This window comes from Rutilus rutilus, assembly GCF_951802725.1.
Source record: "Rutilus rutilus genome assembly, chromosome: 3".
Classification (NCBI taxonomy): domain Eukaryota; kingdom Metazoa; phylum Chordata; class Actinopteri; order Cypriniformes; family Leuciscidae; genus Rutilus; species Rutilus rutilus.
In genome coordinates, this window is record NC_140211.1 from 3837280 (window position 1) to 3854322 (window position 17043).

A 17043-nucleotide genomic window follows, 5' to 3' on the forward strand; every position below is an offset into this window, starting at 1 on the left:
TGAGGTTCCTCTTGTGGCCAATCGATGTTAAGCTTGGCCACAGCGCATGTCAAAACCTCCACAAGCTCCTCTTGAGCGGGTGCGTGAGGTGGCATTTGCGTGTTTTCGAGCCCCACATCACCCGCCTCGATGTCTAAATCATCTGACTCCTCAGAGTCAGACAATCGTAACACCGGGTCCTCCGCCGCACGGGAAGAAGCCGCTTCGCGGGCTTCCACACGGGGCGGGAGAACGTCTGAATCATCAGACGAGGACTGGGAAGATGCCGTAGCAGTCCCATATCCCGCTGATAAATCCATTTGTGAGCCCCACGATCTGCGGCGCCGCGCTGCCTCGACAGCGGCGGGCCCAGAACCGCGGGGCTCGCGAGCCTGGCCGTGCTGATCAAACACAGCGAGCCGTGAGCGCAATACCCTCAGCGGCTGCTTCTCACAGTCGCTACAAGCGGCTCCCTCGAGAGCCGCCCTAGCGTGCTGCACGCCGAGACAATGCACACACAGCTGGTGTGTGTCCGCGCCCGAAAGATAACGCGGACACGGATGCACACACCTTCTGAACTGCTCGCTTGCCATGCTTATAAATATGCTTGTGAACTGAATGTAAGGACAAACAACACCAAATAAGACTGACAGAAACACAGAGCACTTTAGCTGAAGAGCAAAAAGCTAATGTGTGTTTGTGCCAGCGTCCCTTTGTATCTTCCGGTTATGCCGTCATCTACTACGTCATGACGCAGCACCAATCAGGATTGGACAGATTTCATTCATGCTTCAGATGCGTTACGCTGAGGGCGTTCCCAAAGTGTCGTCACGACGACGACGCAGTGCGAGTTCCCTCGAAGGGACTGTAACTGCTTTAATTTCTTTTTTCATATTACTATATTGAATTAATATGAAGAGTTTAACTGTTTTGTATGGGATTTAATAAATAAAAAAGGACCCTTTACCTAAACCGTCTAAACCATTTATAGCACGCTGGTTTTCAGTATTGTATGTGTCCACAATACTTGTGATTTGTGTGAGACAAAATTATTTACAAAGAGTTCAAAGAGAATGCGACAATATTGTCACTGAGTGCCAACATGCTCTCTATACAAAACTGCTTAACAATGGACATGCTGCGATTGCCTCAAAGACGCATGAGAAGAAGAGCAAGCGCAACTATGCAGAAATTGAACTGTTAATTGTACTGCTACTTGCCGGTGATATAGAACTCAATCCTGGACCACAGCTACCAGCTTTGAGTACCACACTATCGGCTTCTTCTCCAAACAGCCCCCAGCGTCCCGGTTTTGACAGTCCCACTAACCAAACACACTCACCATCGTTGGGGCTTCTGTTTCTGCTGGCTGTGTTGACGACGGCCTGCGCTCACCTTGGGCCGGCGGTTGGTGGTGTGCTGTCTCCTGGTTTGGTGCCCCCGCTGTCCGTGCTTCCCCCGTCTGGTCCTGGGCGGTTTGGGGGCGGGTCCGTGGTGGCGGCGGATGTGGTTTGCAGCGGCCTTGGTTGGCTCTCTGCCCTGGCTGTGCACGCGGCGAGGGATTGGGAGTTGTTGGCGTCTCCGTGTCTGGCGGGGGCTGCTCGTCAGCTTGTTGCACGGCCGTGGGAACGACACGTGCTCCTGGATCGATTTCTGATGGGCAGTTTTCATCAACGGCGGCCCCGGTGGTCGTTGGGTGTGACACGAAGGATCGCATGGATGTGTTCAAACCAGGAATTCCAACTACCGATTTAACTATTGGAAATGGCATCGCACTGCCTTTGCATGCAATTCCCATCGAGGTGAGTGGAGGTGCTTTTACATCTACAATCACAGATGCGCCTCAACAAACTGTGAAAGCGAAAGACAAAAACGCTTCGGTTAACCCTTTAAAACCCCGTGTTTACTCAGACTTAATGGATACAGACTTATGTACAGACCGTGCGGCCTCAAAGCAGACAACGTTTAGGTTGTTTCAGACCGTAAATCATGCAAAAATACTCTGGGACCCTAAAGTTAAACCAAAGGGTATTCTTGGTGGACATTTGAATATTAGGAGTGTAGTGTCAAAGACTGAGCAACTGGAGCATTTGTTGACAGACTCCAATTTGGATTTTCTGTGTCTGTCAGAGACTTGGTTAAAACCATCAACTCCACAGAGTGTTTTTTATGTACCAGGGTATAACGTTTTTAGATGTGACCGAAAACAAGGAAAAGGTGGTGGAGTAATGATATATGTGAAAGAGAGGTTTGACTGTAAATTAATTGAAAACCTCAGTGATTCTATAGAATGTGTGGGTTTAACCATCAGACTCTCACCGGAAATGTCATTTGTGGTTATTGTGCTGTATAGACCTCCAACGGCAAAGGACATTTTCTTTACTCATCTCACTGAGATACTTAAAAACAGTGGCGTAGGCAGAAATTGTATTTTGGGCTGGCCAGTGAAAAAGTGAGTGGGCCTATAGTTCCCTTACGAGAACGTTCTCTCGTACTGCGTTGCAAACGCTGTGGGAAAACTCCTTTTCTCGAGAATATTGAAGCCTTTATTTTAAAACGCATTGCTGCAGCATAAGCGAGAGCATCAGGCTCGCGCGAGCTAGCTGATAGGCTATGCTGCATGCAACTGCACGAACCAATGGCGAGAGAGCAGAGGCGCACGAACCAATCAGAGAGCTTGGCGCCCTGCCATACTCGAGCGCGCCAAATAGGGCGTGGCAGAAGAGTATAAATACAGAGAAATCTCGCCATAAAACAGATCTAATCTCCTTCAGCTTCGAGACTCACCTCTTCGCTGAAATCTCCAGAGAGAAGCCGCTCGTCGTTGAGAAGCCCTTCAGCGGAACAGCTTCAGGTTTTGGCAGATCATCCTCGCAGATCGCCGGCTGAGCGTTTCCCTGTGGCATCCGACGAGTATCCTTTTTGCACTATCTAAAAGAGCATACCGCTGTTTTCACAGCGCGCGAACAGCGTTGTTTCAAATGTCTGTTTGCGAGTCCTGCGGGGTTTCCCTGCATGTGTCTGACAGACACACACTGTGCGCGGTCTGTCTCGGTCCTGAGCACACCGAGGCAGCGCTCACTAAAGGCGGCTGTCCACACTGCGACAGCATGACCATGGCGGTTCTCCGGTCACGTCTCGCCCTCGCTACTTCAGAGGGCGAACCCGCTTCACTTCCGTCTTCGGCTCCCCACGAGCCCCGTAGGAAGAAGCGACGAGATCAGAGGATCCCCGAAAGCGGTGAGGTTGAAGAGCTCACGCCGGGTCTCTCCCCGCGTGCTTCACCCGCCTCCCAATCCCCGGTTCTGTTCGCGAGAAGCGACCAACGCCCCTCTCTCGAAGCGGCGGGACTCGTTTCTTTTGGCGGATCGGCGGATGAGGATGACGCTGTTTCTGTGGCGGCATCCGAGAGCGAGGAATGGTCGGGCTCTGTGGACCCCGCCCCCTCTTCTCTGAGCGATCGTCCTGACACACGTGCGAACATCGACGCCGAACTTTTCCGTGTCATGTCTCGCGCTGTCGACGAACTAGGACTCAACTGGCTTTCCCCAGCTGAACCTGCAAGAGGCCGCCTCGACGAGTGGTACCTGCCGGGCCGCCAACAGGCCCCCCGTCAGCGCGCCGCTCCTTTTCTGCCGGAGGTCCACGAGGAGCTCACTAAAAGCTGGCGCGCGCCCTTTTCAGCGCGAACGCGCGCTTCCGCTTCTCACACGCTCTCCTCTGTCGACGGCGCTGAAGAGAAGGGCTACGTGTCTCTTCCCCCCATCGAAGAAGCGGTCGCCGTCCATTTATGTCCTCCCACTGCAGGCAGTTGGAGGTCTAAGATGACGCTGCCGTCTAAGCCCTGCAGGGCCACTTCAGCTTTGGCCGCCCGTGCCTACGCCACCGCTGGCCAAGCTGCCTCGGGGATTCACGCCATGGCCACACTTCAGGCGTTCCAGGCCAAACTCCTCCGCTCCATGGATGAGTCAGGCCCTCTCCCGGACACCCTGAAAGACCTCCGTAGCGCTTCAGACTTGGCGCTTCGGGCCACGAAGACCACCGCTCAAGCTCTCGGCCGCAGCATGGCCAGTTTGATTGTGCTTGAGCGCCACCTGTGGCTTAACTTGACGGAGATCAAGGACGCAGATAGAACCGCCTTCTTAGACTCTCCGATCTCCACATCTGGTCTCTTCGGCCCATCTGTCAATGGCTTCGCGGAGCGCTTCACCGAAGCACAGAAGGCTTCTAGTGCTATGAAGCACTTTCTCCCCAAACGCTCCAGCTCGGCTTCACGGCGTCCCAAGAGCGCGCCGCGGCCAGAGAAGTCAGTTCCTCAGGTTCATCAGCCCCGCCCAGCGGCTGAGACCGGTCAGCGCTTAAAGCCAGCGAAACGTTACCCTTTCCCTAAGCGCCAGGGACCCAGACCGAAGCTCACGCTCGACCTCGAGCCGAAGAAGCCGTCCTAACCGGCAGAAAGAGGGGTTCATGTCCCGCCGCGGCCGGACCAGCCCCGAAGATCGCTCGAACACTGCTCACAGCCCCCTCTTCAGTTCAGGCGGCTGGAGTAGTTTTAAATGCAGAAATAGGGCCTGCTATCTGTCATGCACCTCTGCACACAAACGCTGTTTTAACAGCGACCCACAAAAAGCACAAATCGAGCAAAATTTCACTTTCATGTCTAGTCGAGCCCCCGTCTCCGGGCGCTCAGTCTTCAGATATGATCATACCTCTGGTTCATCGGGCTCTGGCATGGCAGGCCATACCCGGAGTCTCAGAGTGGGTAATGAACATCATAAAGCGCGGTTACTCGCTTCAGTTCTCCCGCAGACCACCACGCTTTCGAGCGGTTATTCAAACTTCAGTAAGGAGCACACTAGTTCATGTCCTCCGCACCGAAGTACAGGGTCTGCTGGCAAAGGGGGCTATCGAGAGAGTTCCCGCTGCACTAAGCGAGTCAGGGTTTTACAGCCGTTACTTCCTCGTTCCGAAGAAGGACGGCGGCTTAAGACCCATTTTAGATCTCAGGCATCTGAACAAAGCCCTCATGACACGGCCGTTCAGAATGCTTACAACCAAACACATCCTGGCGCAAATTCGCCCAGGCGATTGGTTCTTTTCAGTGGATCTAAAAGACGCGTACTTTCACATCCAAGTGAACCCCCACCACAGGCCATTCTTGAGATTCGCCTTCGAGGGGCAGACATACCAGTACACAGTTCTACCTTTTGGACTGGCACTGGCACCTCGTACGTTCACGAAATGCATGGATGCAGCTCTCTCCCCCCTGAGACAGCGGGGAATGCGCATCCTGAACTACCTCGACGACTGGCTCATTTTGACTCAGTCAGAGGCGGAGTCCAATACTCACAAAGCCTGGCTTCTCAGTCATTTAGAATGCCTGGGGCTCAGGGTGAACTTCTCCAAGAGTATTCTGTCCCCCAGTCAGCGTATTACGTTCCTGGGAACAGTTCTAGACTCCGTACTTATGAGAGCGTGGCCCACTTCTACCCGCGCTCTCTCAATCCAACAGCTCGCCGCGTCGTTCACGAAGGGCACTCATGTACCCCTTCGAACGTATCAGAGGATTTTGGGCCTTATGGCTTCGGCAGCTTCAGTACTCCAACTAGGTCTACTGCGCATGCGTCCTCTTCAGCTGTGGCTAGCACCTCGGGTACCCCCTCACGCTTGGCGTACAGGTATCCTGAACATCAGGGTGGACCAGCATTGCATTCTAGCACTGGCCCCTTGGATGAACGGCAGCTGGTATCAGCAGGGCGTGAGCATGGGAGTGGTCTCAGAAAGGAGGGTCATTTCGACAGATGCCTCCAACTCAGGTTGGGGAGCCCTGTACGAGGGCAGGCCTGCCTCCGGCCTCTGGTCGAGCTCGGAGAAACGCCTACACATAAACTGCCTCGAGATGAGAGCAGTTTTTCTGGCCCTAAAAACCTTCCTTCCACACCTGGCAGGACACCATGTCTTGGTCCGGACGGACAACATGTCAGTGGTGTCCTACATAAATCGCCAGGGCGGTCTCAGATCCCGCAATCTGCTCGCCATAGCTACCCAGCTGCTACTTTGGGCTCAAACCAATCTGCGCTCGCTCAGAGCAGCTCACGTGCCGGGCACGTTGAATACAGGAGCAGACATGCTCTCTCGGGGCAACGTTCCCCCAGAGGAATGGTCTCTCCACCCCCAGACAGTTCTCCTATTATGGGAAATCTTCGGACAGGCAGAGGTAGACCTCTTCGCCTCAGAAGACAACTGTCACTGCCCAATCTTCTTTTCGAAGAAAAAGGACGCGCTGGCCCACGACTGGCCCAATCGTCCCCTTTACGCGTTTCCTCCGGTCTCGATGCTGCCTCAGGTCATCGAACGGATCAGGAACACGGGGTGTGCGATCCTCTTGATAGCTCCTCTCTGGCGGTCCCAATCTTGGTTCCCAGAGCTGATGCAGCTGTCAGTTTCAGACCCTTGGCCAATTCCTCTGAGGAGCGACTTATTGGCTCAAGCGAACAGAAGGATATGGCACCCCCGTCCCGACTTGTGGGCCCTTCATGCCTGGCCGCTCAACGGCTACCCCAGGACCTCCCAGAGGGCGTCCTGAATACTATTCTGGAGGCTAGAGCTCCGTCTACTAGACGTCTCTACCACCTTAAATGGTCAGTGTTTTCCAGCTGGTGTCAGGCTCGAAACCTCGACCCTCACTCTTGTGAAGTACCGTTGGTTCTTTCCTTTCTCCAGGAGCTGTTGGACGCGGGACGTTCCCCGTCCACACTCAGAGTTTACGTGGCAGCCATCGCGGCTTTTCACGTTTTGGTGGCTGGCTCTTCTCTGGGAAAATGCGACCTTATTGTTCGCTTCCTTAAAGGAGCCAGGAGGCTCAACCCGCCTCGGCCTCCCTCAGTGCCGGCCTGGGATCTTTCTCTGGTTCTACGGGCCCTCAAGGGACCCCCCTTTGAACCCTTGGGGTCCACGGACCTAAAGTCCCTTTCCCTGAAAACTGCTCTGTTACTGGCACTGGCGTCAGTCAAAAGAGTAGGGGACTTACATGCGCTTTCCATAAGCGCTTCCTGTCTTGAGTTTGGCCCCAACGACTCTAAAGTCCTTTTGAAGCCAAAACACGGTTACGTGCCTAAGGTGCTCTCTACTCCGTTCAGAGCGCAGGTAATTTCGCTGTCGGCCCTCCCAGTTTCGGGAGAAGACAGTGATGCTCATACGCTCTGCCCTGTTAGAGCGTTGAGATTATACTTGGAGCGTTCGGCCTCGTTTAGGCAGTCCGAACAGCTCTTTGTCTGTTTCGGGGGCCGAACCAAAGGGTTGCCGGTCACGAAACTCACGCTATCCAGATGGATAGTTGATGCTATTGCTTTAGCATACACCTCACTGGGCCTTCCTTGCCCCATGGGTGTCAGAGCTCACTCCACGAGAGGCATCGCCTCCTCGTGGGCTTGGACTAGTGGTGTCTCTATTGAAGACATTTGTGCGGCGGCAGGCTGGTCAGCTCCGTCCACATTTGCGAGATTTTATAACTTAGAGGTCCCTGCTTTACAAGCACGGGTTCTCTCAATCTAACCTCGGCTCTCCGATCCGGGTTAAATTTCTAAGTTGTATGGGAACTTTACATGGGCTGGCCCCTTTCGCCCTAGCCTATGTACACACCAAGTATCTTTAGACCCGATGTTCTGGTCTGTGGTATTCTGGCTACTTTCTATCCCGGAAATTCCTGGATTAGAGTAGCCACGAGACTTAGCACGGCGTTTTAAAAAGTGTTCCCACAGCGTTTGCAACGCAGTACGAGAGAACGTTCTCGTAAGGGAACGTACTTGGTTACTTACGTAACCTCGGTTCCCTTAGAGATAAGGGAACGAGTACTGCGTTGCCCTGCCGTGCTATCCTCGAACATCAGGTATTTTCGTTCAGTCGATTAGACCTGTTTTATGGCGAGATTTCTCTGTATTTATACTCTTCTGCCACGCCCTATTTGGCGCGCTCGAGTATGGCAGGGCGCCAAGCTCTCTGATTGGTTCGTGCGCCTCTGCTCTCTCGCCATTGGTTCGTGCAGTTGCATGCAGCATAGCCTATCAGCTAGCTCGCGCGAGCCTGATGCTCTCGCTTATGCTGCAGCAATGCGTTTTAAAATAAAGGCTTCAATATTCTCGAGAAAAGGAGTTTTCCCACAGCGTTTGCAACGCAGTACTCGTTCCCTTATCTCTAAGGGAACCGAGGTTACGTAAGTAACCAAGTACGTTTTTCCTAGAAAAAAAAATGACCTAAATAATAATAATTAAATAATTAATAATAATAATTAAACCTAAGAGAGAGGAAAAAAGAATAGAAAAACTGCAAAAACAGTTACACCTTTATTTTGCAATATTGTACAGGAGAGAGAGAGAGCTTTTCAACGGTATCTGTGATGACAGGGTAAGTTAACGTTACAGACAGCGATCGCAGAGCAGCATATTGATTTAGAACGCCAACTTTTGTTTAAATTTAGAAGAAATCTACAGATGCAAATAGACAAAATGTAATCAAATAAAGACCTAAATGTGTATTTTGGACTTTTTTTCACCACAAGTCTGAAAGAAGGCACTGAAGACAAATAGCCCAAAATCTCAAAATTGACCAGTGAAAAAAAAAAAAAAAAACACAATGTTTTTGCCTGCCGTGTCTTGCCTTTAATCACTTCACGGGCAAAAATTAAGGAAATTAGTTAAACAACAGGCCTACCTTTGTTGTTTTCATTCTACAAAACAAGACGCAAGTGCCTGGGTTTAGTGTTTAGTTGCCGCCAGAGAGTCTTCCTGTCGGAACCCCTAGCAACCATAGCAAACAATTATGTTCCGGATGGAGGTTTTCTACAGCTTGCTTCAACAGTTCCATTTTATTCGGAAAACAAATTAAACACACACCAGTCAACAATAAATCAGGTTTATATTAATATATTTTCTTAAATACATTTTAATAATAAAAATAAACTAAAAAATATATTTTGATCAAACTTGCCTGGGCGGGCCAGTGAGTAATGTGGGCGGGCCAGTGCCGCCCTGGCCCATTACTGGCTACGCGCCTGCTTAAAAAATGTAACAATAAGGAAATTATTTTGCTAGGAGATTATAATATCAATTGGCTAGATAAAAGCTGCAGGAAAAAATTAAAACAAATAACAACTAAGTTTCACATGGCGCAAATGATAAAGAATGCAACTCGTATAACAAAATCATCCCAAACATTGATTGATCTTGTATTCACAAATAGAGAAGAACGAATTGCAAAATCCTATAACCTGATAACTGGACTATCTGACCACAACCTTACTTTGATAGTCAGGAGGTTATCAAAAACGAGATATAAAACTTCTAATAGAATTGATATCAATTCAGGGGCTTCATATATCTCAAATAGAGACTTGAAATTGTTTTATAATGAAATAGAACAAATTCAATGGAATCAGATAACTTGTGGCAAAAATTGCCAATCAGCAAGTAATGACTTCATGATAACCTTTAGTGATCTCCTATCGAAATACTCGAAAGAATCATCTTGGAAAATCAAAAGTAAAACACCTCTTCCCTGGATGAATGAGACGGTGTGGAATTTAATGAAACTAAGAGATGCAGCACTTAAAAAGTCCTTGAAAACGGGCTTTTTGACAGACTCGCTTCTGTACAAGGAGCTCAGAAACAAAGTCACCACACTGTTACGAAGAACGAAAGCAAAAAATTTTATGAATTTAATTGAACAAGCAAAAGGAAACACTAAAAGACTTTGGCAAACCATTGATAAAGTAACTGGTCGGAAGAGTTGTAAAGGTCATAAATTAGAAATTAATATTAATGGAAATCCGGACACTGATGCTCAAATAGTGGCGAATCATTTTAATAATTACTTTATAGAATCAGTCAAAGAACTGGGAATTCAAAACATTGACTCAAATAATTATGTACGAGCATCTGACTGTATTTCACATGAACAAAATATGCTATATTTTAAATTGACAAATGAATTTGAAATAAATAAAATGTTGCAATCATTGACAAATTCTAAAAGTAAAGATATTTGGGGAATGGACAATGCTCTTCTTCAAAAATATAAAGACAAATTTGTAACTCCCATCACATACCTGATAAACAAATCAATAGAAGAGAGCTCTTTTCCCACTGCTTTCAAAACCGCAGTAATCACTCCAGTATTCAAATCGGGGGACAAACATGAGGTCTGCAATTACAGGCCGATTAGCATACTTCCTGTTGTCTCAAAGATTACAGAGAAAGTAATTGCGGAGCAATTAAAAGAACATTTAAACAAAAATAATATGCTACATCCCATGCAATTTGGATATAGAAAACACCATTCCACTGAAACTGCATGTTGTTAATTTATTGAGGTGGTGAAGGCAAAGCTGGAAAAGGGCGGGGTCGTGGGCGCCGTGTTTTTGGACCTACGCAAGGCGTTTGACACGGTCAACCATTCTGTGCTACTGAGGAAGCTGAGCAACTATAATTTGTCTCTAAGAGCACTACAGTGGGTAGAATCATATCTCAGTGATCGTGTCCAGTGCGTAAGAGTCAAAAGTAAGTTATCAACATCTAAGACTAATGACATGGGTGTCCCACAAGGCTCTGTTCTTGGCCCATTGCTGTTCGCGCTTTACATAAATGATCTCCCTTCGGTGTGCGGTGATGTGGATATGCAGATGTACGCGGACGACACTGTAGTTTACGTACATGGAAGTGATGCGACCAGTGTAGCTAATAAACTAACCAATGTTATGGGAAACATCTTGAATTGGCTTTCCTCTGCCTTGCTTACGCTGAATGTAAATAAAACAGTAGCAATGTATTTTACTAAAACTCAAAAACTGCAGTCCTCCTTCCCATGCATTTATGCAAATCAGAGTCAAATAAAAGTAGTGGAGGAATGTAATGGCAATTTTGAGAAGTTAATATCAACCAGCATCAGAGGTGTAAGAAAACTTTCAAGAGACAAAACTGTAATAAAGAGAAAAGGTTTATTTCAATGAGGATTCTTTTCACAAAAGCCGCAGCCACCCAGCTTTGAAATAGAATACCTAATAGACATAATAAAACATACAGATCTTATACAGTTTCTCGGCAAAAGAACTCCTCCTTCCAGGTTTCTTGTAAATTTCCAGAAAGATACCCCCTATCTTCAGCTAGTTCGGACTGGTTTCTACCCCCCTGGTGCAGGTCACACTGTTCTTTGTCCCTGAGACACCCAAAGGCCTTCATCTACGACCTAAATTGCCTCTCGCTTCCCTGTCCCCCCCTTGGATGCTAGAAACCCTCACAGAAAACATATGATTAAACGAATGATTATAAGAAACGCTGAATTTTCCAAAACAATTCCTCCTCTTTATCATTCTCTGATAAACGTATTAAAGGAAAATTTACCCTTGTCTTCTAATTTCTTGATCAAACATCATTACATCATTACATTTCAAGAACAGAATTGATTCAAGTCTCTACATCACAGTTATACTCTTCATGTCTGACTTTTATATACCTGATCATTTTACTTGAACCTTCATTAAAATTTAGAATGAAAAAAGCTTAGGCTGTTTTTTTTCAGGATAGGCCCTCTATGTTATAGCAAGCAAGTAAAGATTTATTCTGAAACCGGGCTAGATGAATAAGCACTGTTATTGCATCCCCGACACTTAGATCGGACCCTCAGTCACCCCAGTATAAACAAGAAATAGTATAGATCACATTAGTATGGAAAAAACATATCAATTCATAAAAAAAAAGATGCAAAGAAATAGTATACATAAAAATCCCTCAGTTCAAACCCTTCCACTTGTACGTCACCTCGTAACACGGATGACCGCTGTTTTTAACCTTCTGAACATATCATCATTCTTACAATGGAAAAATAAATAAAAAATAATGAAAACAATAATAATAATAAAAACAGTGAATAGAACAGTCAATCATTGACATCAAACCCTAAACAATCAAAGTTTAGAAAATCCCTTTCCTGGTCCCAGGAAGGCAACAAAAGGAAAGAAAACACATTTAACTCATGTCTGTATACACGTCATCGCTGTCATAATCATCACATTGCTCTCCATCAGTTATTGGGTACAGAGTCAGTTTCACTGCTTGGACTGACGTGCTAACCGTCCCTGCCCTGATCAATCTCTGCACTGAGCTTTAAACACACTTCATAATGAATGGTAAACAAAACAGAATTAATAATCCCATACCCACAATTGGCAAGTCAGTTTGAATTATTCTGAAAAACCACCCTGACCATGCAGACATCAGCCACCCCACCCACTCACTACCAGTAGCTTTAGGCGGCTCTTTTACAGCTTTTCTCATGTGCTCGATGATATTGGTTATGTTGTCACTGTAATCAGGAATATTAAAACATGATACCCCCAACATTTTACAAGCTCCACATTTCTTTGAAGTCAAAGCTTCAGAGCACAGCTGCTTACAGCGTTTGCTCTCCTCTTTTCACTGTTTGTTTCAGGACTCTTCACAAAAGTATAAAAATTTGTACTACATGTCATCAATTTCATTAAAACTGTGTTGAAACAGTATTCCTCTATCAAGTGGTTAGTCTACAGATTCAACTTAATGTTATCTATATTTTCTCAGTCCCACTTATCTCTGCTGTTTCACAAAAAAACTAAACATCATATTACTCATCTCTCAATCCCTAAATCGCACAGGCTCAGTTAACAGCTTTTAGCTGACATTGAATGAGAGAGACTCTGAGGCATTTAGGACTGGCACACTGTACTCTCATAAACTTCTAAAATCAAACTTTATCTACCACTTAAACTTTTAACTCTAGCCCAGCAGTAAGGCATCTTTGCCAGAATTTACATCTATTTTTTTTTAAACAACCATAATTTACATTTGTCTTTTGCCCACATCAGGGAACTTAGACATTACAAATTTACAGATTGTGTCTCTGTCGCACTGGCCGTTTCAGCCACAGCACACACCAGATTCAGATTAGCAAACTGTTTCAACCAATCACAAGCTTATCTTTTGAAAGCAAAACATCAGCTCCTAGTTCTTTTATGGTCAACTATTCCTCCACGTTCAAAACATTAACAAACTGTTTGTTTAATCAGATGCCTTTCTACATATTTTACATTTAGCAACTGTTAGTCCAGTAATACTGCTTTTACTTATTTGATCACATTTCATCTCAATTTTAGTTGTCAAGTTCTCAATAACTTCAATGTATTTTCCTAGGAGTTTATCAATCTGCAATTAGGATTCACACTAACTTTTGAGGCTGCCCTCTCTGCTTGTGATACATTCTAATACATTCTATATTCTCTAAAACCTTATCAAAGCATTTCATTCAAAACACTATCATCCTTTTAGTTACCGGTAGGCCTACTTTTAAAATATTTTGCAACTCATTTGTTGGAGTCATCTGTAATTTTACATCAACCTGTATTCATCAATTCACTAGCTCTTTCCTTCAAAAGGATTCCCTTAAGACTTAAATCTTTCAACCTTCTTTTAACCTTCAATCTTCTTACGACTTCCATCTATCAACTTTCCTTTAACTTTCTTTTCTCCCTTATTTACTTGCACATTCTTTTCACTTACTGCGTTCACATTCTTAGTTCTTTCTCAGACGAAAACTTTAACGTCATTTAAATACTGATCTACTTTCAAAAACCCACATTAATACATGTCACTTTCACGTTATATCTTTCTTTTCCGAGTGTCCATTTACAATTACAGGCTAAATGGCCCCGCTGACCATAATTAAAACACTCTCTTTGCCTATAGTTTGATCATTGAGCTTGCAAACGGCTCCAACTTACTGCACACCCTTGAAGCAGTGTGTCCCCATCAGGAATGTAAACACAGCCACTGATAAGCAGTTCTCTGTATTCTTTTACAGTCCACCAGTGTGGATTCAATCACAACAGCCAAATCATAATCTTCATCATTATTATTGGCAGCACATTAATTTCCATAAGTTGTAAAGAAAATCATTCAACATATTCTAAAGGTTTTCACTAAACATTTTCTTTCTTTTTTTTAACTTCAACCACCTTGTTTGGCAGATACACAGAAGTTCCCACATTCATTAAAGCTGGATAACAGCACCCTGACCAGTCCTTTTTCCAAACGGTGATATGATATTACCACAAACCCAAACTGCCGCCGGTGAACTTCGATACGGTTTATCGAATGGACACTTAAAGTTGATTTCTTCGTGGTTGGTTTTAATTCTGCAGTCTGACCACCCAGTTTTCAATTGTCTCGGTCTGACCTTTGCTTGTCCCCTCGTCTCTCATCCAGGCCAGCTCCTCTCCAGAGGCCCGTTTGATCTCGGGTGATCTGCAGTGATTGGCATTCACCCACGTAATCACCCGGTCTGGTTTTGTGCAGGAACGTCTCTGCTACTTTGCCCCTGGCATTTCTTTCACCTGCACAGAACTGTTAGATCACAAACACAACATCTCTTTGCAGTAATTCAACATTTCATTCTCACACACATCTGTTGATGGAAGCCTCCTTCTTTCCCCCGTTATACCCATGGATGGTGGTCTACCAAAGAGGATTTCAAATGGGCTCAAATTTGTTTTGACTCTCTTTTTCATTCTCATGTACATTAACACAGTGGGGAGTGCGTTCACCCACGAGAGTCCTGTTTCTTCACTTAGGCACAGTGTGTTCCATCGTGACCACATATCCACAACTATATACCAAACAATATTTCTCTTTTCCACACGGGGTTAGTTCAATGAAATCAATCATTAAATATTCAAATGGCCCCTCTGGGCCTGGCTGACTTGCCAGTGGTGTTTTAATGCCCCGTGCAATGTTATATGCGGTGCAAATCACACATCTTTTGCAAAAATTCTCAGCATATATTGTGAAACCTTTGGTAAACCACAATTCTCTCATTTGCATAATCATCCCCTCTTTTAATGCATGGTCCCACCCATGCATTAATTTAGCCTAATGTGGGAAAAAATGGCTGGGCAGACATGGCTGTCCACCAACAGATCTCCATACACCATCAACAAGGCTGCAGCCTGCCGTCTTCCATTTGTTTTTCTCAGCTCCTGTGGAAAAAGACTGCATGCTCTGTAAACAAGGAGAAATGTCATTGTTAAGGTTATTGTCAAGTTGTACGCAAGTGGCGCCAATGGTATCAGCTCCAGTTTGGGTTTGTTGCCGCTGCCTTCGCAGCCATATCAGCTCTGGCGTTGCCTGTTGATACGAAACTTTTATCATTAATATGCGCTGCGCATTTACAAATCGCAATCTTGTCTGGCAGCATAACGGCCTCCAAAAGGTCAGATACTAACCTAGCGTTCAGTATTGGTCGTCCGTCTGACTTAAAAATTTTCTGTGCTTCCACAGAGCACCAAAGTCATGCATGACCCCAAAAGCATAACGCGAGTCTGTGTAAATCGTTACACACTTGTCAGTCATCAGTTTACATGCTTCAGTCAAAGCGACTAGTTCAGCTGCCTGTGCAGAGTAATGACATGGTAATTTGCCAGATCTTACAGTTTCAAATTCAGTCGTCACCGCATAACCTACGTTATTCTGTCCTGTTTGTGGATTCTTCGACGCAGATCCATCCACAAAAAGGACATTGTCACAATTATCAAGCGGAACGTCCAACAAATCTGGACGCGGTGTGCACACCTTTTAACAGTGACATTTCGCATGTCAAACTAAATTTTATGATACCTCAATCGAGCTGTAGACAAATGTGACGTTCTCTGCTCCTGCAAAATCAAAGACACCAAATGTGAGACCCCTAAAGTCAGATCAGCATAGCCTACAAACTCTCTTGAGGCCATTGAGGGCCAGTTCAGCTACCGCCACCGCCCGGAGACAGTGTGGCAATCCCGCTGCCACGGGGTCGAGTTTTGTTGAAAATAGGCTACGTGTCTCATCGGTCACCATGCGTCTACAGGAGAACAGAAGTCATAAGGTCATGCTTTTCATCAACCATCTAAACAATGGATGGTCTACAACCAGAAGGCCTAACAAACGAGATATCTCATTGTGCTTTCATGTTATCAAATGCTGTCTCAGCTTCACTTGTCCAAACAAGTCTGTCACATGACTTCAACCCTTTCCCTGTTGTCAGGGCTCGTAAAGGCTGTTCTAAAATGGCATAATTGGGAATGAATGTACGACAGTAAGCACACATCCCCAAAAATGACAGCAACTGTTTTTTGTTACAGGCTTTGGGGCCTCTTTTATGCCCTGCACCCTTTTCTGTGACAGTGCTTTGCTGTTTTGTTTGATAACATGCCCCAGGAAGGTCACTTCCTGTTTCACAAACTGCAGCTTTGAAAGGCTGACCTTGTGTCCCTCCCTTTCAAGATGCTTCAGGAGAGTCACAGTGTCAGCCCTGCAAATAGACTCACCTTCTGAACAGATCAAAAGGTCATCAACATAAGAAAGGAGTACGGTTAATTTCGGTTCTAACTTGTGAACCATCACAAGGCCTAATTAGCCTACACCCTCTTTCAACAGAGCGTCAAACACTGGTTTTATGCCCTCTATTGCTTCACGTTTCAGGGAATACTGTGCCTTACATGGTCTGAAATCAGATTTTGGTGTGATTACAACTGGCTCACAACCTTTTATCAGCCCCACATCATATTTGTTTTTGTTTTTGTTTTTGCCCACAAGTTTGGTGATATTTGTGCCAAAGAAATATCAATTTCTGAGGCAGAAATATCCTTCTCATCCTGTGTTGTCACATTTTTCCCAATAGCAGTCACATTTCTCTTTAAATGCTCCCATACTCTGACTCTCTGCTGTGTGTGTGTCAACTCTCACCCAGTCTGTGGCCGATAGACACTCTCTCACAAAAAGGCCTGCATCTCTCCACTGCTGGCTTATGGCCTTGGAGACAGATAAGTGGCAGGCAGTGTTCTCTGTCATAAGATAACAAGCTTTCTGACTTTCTGTCAACACTGCAGCCAATGCGCACACACACTTTCTGTCCAGAAAATCTGGTCAAATTTCACACTTTCATTCTTCACAGAATTAAACCACATCTTTTCAAAGTCTGAATCTCGTTCTGTTACGACATGTGATG

At 45.9% G+C, this 17043-nt stretch overlaps 1 protein-coding gene across 1 annotated transcript in view; it reads right to left on the reverse strand.

Moving 5' to 3' along the window:
* Positions 1-17043, reverse strand: part of LOC311287890 (Fc receptor-like protein 5) — a 291105-nt gene that overhangs the window by 169080 nt on the left and 104982 nt on the right. The window lies entirely within an intron of this gene.